The sequence below is a fragment of the Cucurbita maxima genome, unplaced genomic scaffold (genome assembly GCF_002738345.1).
Source record: "Cucurbita maxima cultivar Rimu unplaced genomic scaffold, Cmax_1.0 Cma_Scf00077, whole genome shotgun sequence".
Classification (NCBI taxonomy): domain Eukaryota; kingdom Viridiplantae; phylum Streptophyta; class Magnoliopsida; order Cucurbitales; family Cucurbitaceae; genus Cucurbita; species Cucurbita maxima.
The window spans coordinates 457,192-463,570 of NW_019272093.1; the positions used below are offsets into that span (position 1 = coordinate 457,192).

General features: G+C 37.4%; 1 long non-coding RNA gene across 1 annotated transcript; it reads right to left on the reverse strand.

Annotated features, from left to right (window-relative positions):
• Positions 1–1,707: 1,707 nt before the first annotated feature.
• LOC111472526 lies at positions 1,708–3,048 on the reverse strand. The gene is made up of 3 exons (XR_002715439.1): positions 2,951–3,048; positions 2,791–2,868; positions 1,708–1,796 (listed from the first exon to the last, which is right to left on the reverse strand). It is a non-coding gene; the product is annotated as an uncharacterized LOC111472526 (long non-coding RNA).
• Positions 3,049–6,379: the final 3,331 nt, after the last annotated feature.

The window sequence follows — 6,379 nt, forward strand, 5'->3', positions numbered from 1 at the left end:
TGATGTCTTCCCAAATTTTGAGTGAAAATATCTGACAATCGAATTTTAGTCAAAACATAACATGGTTTGATGATTCCATCTTGTAATTTTTCTCGAACTATATGACAATCTATTTCAATTTATTTCGTACGTTCGTTAAAAACTTGATTGGTTGCTATGTGTAATGCTGCTTGATTATTACAATACAATAATGCTGGTTCGAATAGTGGAACTTTCACATCTTGAACAATGTATCTTAACCAAGTTAACTCTAAACAAGTATTTACCATAACTGGATACTCGACTTCTGCTGATGATCTGGACACATTGGTTTGTTTTTTAGACTTCCAAGGAATAATTGAATTTCCAAGAAAAATGCAGAACCCAGAAATTGACCGTCTGGAAGTTCGACAACCACCCCAGTCTGAGTCGCAATATGCTTGTAATCATAAATTGTTTTCAGATGGTAATACAAGTCCTTCACCAATTGTACCTTTGATGTATCTCAAAACTCAAAGAGCTTCCTCCCAATGTGGTTTTCTTGGTTCATGCATAAATTGACTAAGCATACAAACTGAATACACTACATTAGGCCTAGTAATAGATAAATATATTAATCTGCCAATCAACCGTCTGTATTTACTTGGATCATCAACTTCTCTCCTTCTATTAAAGAAAGTTTCAGATTTTGCTCCATAGGAAATTCTTCTGGACGTGCTCCTCTGTCATCAAGAATATCAATGCCTATTAGTAAATAAAGAGAATATCATACTTCCTTTGCGACATAAAAATTTATTTTCTAGACCTAGAAAATTCAATGCCTAGGAAATATTTCAAATTCCCTAAATCTTTGATAAGGAATTTCTCGAGTAAACTAGTCTTGAGATGTTGAATTTTTTTGAGATTATTGTCTGTCAACATAATATCATCAACATAAATAAAAGCTATCATGAAAGAAGTACCTTTACTATTAGTAAATAAAGAGTAATCTGCTTTGAACTAAGCGTAGCCTGCATTTTGTATAGTGGTAGAGAATATGGAGAACCAACTACAAGAAGCCTATTTTAAAGTATAAAGAGATTTATGGAGCCGACATACTGTAATCTCCCCGTGCCGATGAATACCTAGTGGTAAAGATATATAGACTTCCTCGTTTACATTGTCATGGAGAAAGACATTTTGAACATCCAACTGATGAGTGAACCATTTTCGAGTAGGGACAATAGTGAGTAAGCAAACAAAGTGTAGTAAGTTTCGCTGTAGGAGAAAATGTTTCTTTGTAATCAATACCTTCAACTTGAGTGTATCTCTTTACTACTAGTCGAGCTTTATAACATTCAACAGAATCATCAGAGTTGGGTTTAATCTTGTACACCCAACGACAGCCAATAGCTTTATGGCCAGGTGGTAGAGGAATGAGAGAATGCAATTTCATCATTCATAGCCTGCTGCCATAATGGGTCGCCAACTACCTCATCATAGGTTTTAGGTTTTGTATGGGATGTAATAAGAGCTAGAAAAGCACGTTGAGTAGGAGAAAAATGAGAGAATGAAAGGTAATTGTCATGACCCGATGTTCGAGGTCAAAAACTCGGACCGTGACCCAAAAGACGAAATAAAAAATAAACAAAAAAAGAAAAGAAAGAAAATAAGAGTAAAATAAAAGATAAAAATACCATTCAATTAAAACAAAAGGAAGAGAAGATTTGTAAAATGAAATACAAAAGACTCCAATAGACCGACAAGGGACTGACGCTCCAAAACGACCCCCTCTGTGACCGCACAGCTCTCGAACGCTCCTCCACCTTGACTGGTACCTGAAAAAACAAGGGTAAAAGAAATGAGTATAAAAATTATACTCAGTAAGCCTTCTACTCGTAGGCTCTTATCGCATCCAAATTTTGACAAACTTCCACGGCTTTTTTCTTTGGCTCTAGGACATCTAATTCAGGTCTTAGCTTTTTAGGTCTTGCCCCTTGGAACTTGCCCTTTGGGGCTTCTTTGGTCTTCGTCCTTTCATTTATACCCCTAGAGTTCCTTTATGCTAACCTGTGTTTGACTGGTGCTCTGCGAGTGGCTACCTCGGCATGGCTTTGAGATTACCCGGTGTCTTACCTAGGAAGTGAGCTGTAACCCCATAGTCCCATGGTAAATCCCCCTGTATTTGGGAGGGCTACCTCCCGTATCCCATCCAGCTAAATGGTCAGTTACGACGTGGGTCTCCTTTTTCCCATGCTAAAACAGCTATCGAGCAGTCAAGTCTTGATCAAGAAACCACTGGTCCCCCACGAAGCTATATCACCATTCACACACAAGTAGCCTAAGGGTACTTTAGAGGAGCTTTGTGTGTCGTGGTTGTTTCTTAAGCTCCTAGGAAAGGGTTAAGTCTATACATAGTGACTTGTCACTCTAACACAAATCCCTAGACTTTATCAAACATGTGGGTCGATGAGAATTAATGAGTGTGCACACATCTATCATCCAACATCATCATAGAAAATTCATGCAAAGTAAACATACATGCTCAACGAGGCGATAATATCCATCAAGTCCCGGAGCTCAGAGTTCATAAGTTCCCATCCTCCTTTCAGCATGAATTAAACATATACGTATAAAGCAAAAGCTTAAAGCATAATTGCAACACTCAGATAATTCTCAAAATACTTCATATAATACATCCATACTCTTAACAACCAAATTACATACATTCAATCATGGAAAGCTACCACCTAAGGTAATTAAACTAGCATGCATGCATAACCAAGCGACTCCTACAAGTATTTCTTCCTAAAGTTTCGTGTGGTGACTTACCTGATTGACGCGTGTTTTTCGTTGAGCATTTCTATACCAATAGCGTGTCCACAAATACTGATTTTTCTCATTGAAGTCCTATTATATATAAAAATAGGGCCAGAGTTGGAATCGAAAGGGAAATCGGGCAAACAGAAGTCGAACAGACTGAAAACAGAACCTCACGCGCGTTCACGTGCCTGGGAAGGTGTTACACGCGCACGGCCACACGCGCGTACGAACGCGCATGAGGGAGGGAAGACGCGCGTTGAGGTATTGCCATGTGGCGCCCACTGAACGGTCAATCGAGGTCGAGGTCATCGGTTCGAAATCAGAAGCACGCGCTGGAAATCTGAATTCTTTTACGCTGACTCATGGCAACGCAAAGCCGGGTCGGTGATCCAGGTTGCGCGCAGGTCATCAATCGACGACTCGGGTAGTGACTGCCGGCGTTCGAATCCTGCCCGACGCGAAGTATTTCATTGAATTTCTCTGCCAATACACGCCGGACACGTGTCAACCATTTCGGCGATGCGCGACCCTCTCTTTTCCTGACACGTGTCCCTTCGTCGTTCGTCTTCTTCCTCACATCTCTGCGATTTTCTAGAAAACCGATTATTTCCTATTTTCTTTGCATTTTCGTATTTCTTTCTATAATTTGGATTAATATGATTCCTTCACTAGATTTATAGACCTCATACTCATCTACATATAGCTATTTTTCTTGTAATTTATTTCTAACCACATTTGTAATAAACTCAGTCCAAAATTGAAAAGAGATATCAATACTCACATCATTGATGGAAAGTTGGAACTCCTCTTTTCGATCCAAATCAATCAGCAATCTTTTCTAGATTAACATACTCGAATTTCGAAATCTAACTCTCAATATTTCTAACAAATCTGAGGAAAATCTGAAAACAACCGTTCAAGAACTTACCTACGGATTTTCTTCGATCCTTGACGGTTTTGGACGATTTGAGAGAATTGTTCTTTCCTGATTCTGTGAAGATTTTATGAAGAAGGCTCGGCCGGAACCGGAATCCTCGTGGCCGGCGGTTACCTCACTCTCTCTCTCTAGAGCTTTCCTTCTCTATCTAGAACTTTCCTTCTCGTTATAGAATTTTCTCTTTCCCTATTTCTATTATTTTCTTTTCTGCCATTTTTCCTTCTCTTCCTTTTCCTCTTTATTTTTCTTTTTCTTCTTTTAATCCTATGTTACTAGAAGGGAGGGTATAATGGTCAAATTACCCTCAAGTTGACTTTGACCATATTTCTAATTTTCTATCATTTTTTTTATATTTTTCCTAAGTTGTTCTATTATTTCCAAGTATATTTGTCTGCTACCTCATCTCCAAATTTGGTCTCTAAGACCCTCAACAAAATATTAGAAGTTCAACATAAAAGAAAAAATTAGATTTTAAACTTTCCATTGAGGCTTGGGTCTTATAGTAATCATGAAGGGGATACCTGGTGCTATTGTTGGGACTTGAGCTAGAGGTTAAATGATTGGCTCCAGAAGACATCTCATAATCATTATGACAAGCTGAAGATTGTTTTATATGAGTAGAACATCGGAGTGGAACTAATGTATCAGATATGATAAGATCAAAATTAGTGGGTGAATCTTGAAAAGGAATAGAAGGTAGAGGAGACGACAAAGAAGTAAGTGCAGGAATAAAATGTGGGAGAGGACTAATATGAATGTTTGAGTAGGATGAATCATGAAGTGGTAAAATGGGAGTTAAAAGAGCTAATGTTAAAGTTTGTGAAGCTGATGAAGAAGGAAAATCATCTTCACAAAATTTAACATCACGACTGATAAAGAGTTTTTTAGATTGCATGTCATACAATTTGTAACCTTTGTTACCACAAGGATATCCTACTAAAACACAAGGAATTGTCCGAGTTTCAAATTTTTGCTTAGGGTGTACTACAGTTTCATAACACTTACAACCAAAAACTTTAAGATAGTGAAATGTGGTGGTCCTTTGTAGAGTGCATCAAAGGGTGTCTTGTTAGATAACAATGTTGATGGTGTTTTATTTATAAGATAAACATAGTTAAAATGCACTCTCCCCAAAAATTAAGCGGAACCTGTGACTGAAAGAGAAGAGACCTAGTTACATTTAGGATATGCCGATTCTTGCGTTCTACGACAACATTTTGTTGTAAAGTATAGACACAAGTCGCTGAAATTCAATGCCACGTGAAGTAAAAAATGGTTGCAAAGATAGGAACTTAGTCCCATTATGTGATCTAACTATCTTGAAAGTAGTATGAAATTGAGTTTGAACGAATTTAAAAAAGTTCATTAACAAATGATGTACTTCTGATTTATGTTGCATAAGAAAAACCCAAGTACATCGTGTAAAATCATCAACAATAGTGAGAAAAAAAATGCAGTGTTGAAATTTTATGTGGTCTCCAAACATCACAATGTAACATATCAAAGGCAAAATGGGTTGTTATTAAGCTTCTTGGGAAAGACAACCTAGTTTGTTTTGCTAATGGGAAAATACTACAGTTATGAGAAAAAATAGCATTATTAAGATGCAATTGCTCAGCTATAAATTTAAAACGAGAAAAAGAAGAATGACCTAGGCATAAATGCCACAAATCAGATGACTGAGATACTTGGTGAGCTGAAGATTTGATTGGAAATTGTGAAATATGATAGAGACTTTGAATTGTTTACACGAGCCAATCATCCTCCCCGTAGCCAAGTCCTGCATAACACAAAAATCAGGATAGAGGCGACATAACATTTCAAGTCATTAGTAAGTTTGCCAAGTCCTGCATAACACAAAAATCAGGATAGAGGCGACATAACATTTCAAGTCATTAGTAAGTTTGCTGATGAACATTAGGTTTAAATTGAATGAAGGCACACATAAAACGATGTTTAATTTAAGGTCAGAATTAAAGGAAACATNAGCTTTGGAAACTATATGATCCGTAGCGCCACTATCGAGAATCCAGGGATTAGAACTTTTAGAGTTAATAGATAATGCAAATACGGGAAACAAACCAACAACATTGATGTTATTGTCAGAATTACCCGAAGGACGATGATTGAGTGTGTTGGTTTTCACAGAATTTCGGTGAGAGGAAATTCAGAAAATGCGTAACAAAAAGGAGAGAGAAAAAATAACTCTGAATTTGACTGCGTTGAGGTTGTTTTATTTTGTGAATAAATCTTCCTATTTAAAGTAAAAAGGAATTCTAAAATTGGCTGGAGAGTGGCCAACTAAATCTGTGCCACTTCCTTCTAAAACTCGGGTGATCCATTCGACGTGATTTGTCAAATGGTCAAACTCACGATTTTCTGAAATCGTGTGAATAAGAAAAACGGTAAAACAGGTTTTATCTAACAATCTCCTCCTAAAACCTGTAGTATATCTACCTTACTATTTGAACTCCGATCTTTGAGCGTAGTTCTTCAAATTTCACCCGCGCCAGGGACTTGGTGAAGATGTCTCCAAGTTGTTCCTCTGTTCGGATGTAATCAATTTTGATGAGCCCTCGATCTGCACATTCTCGAATGTAGTGGAATCTGATTTCTATGTGCTTGCTTCGTTCATGCAAAACTGGATTTTTGATCAGGGAG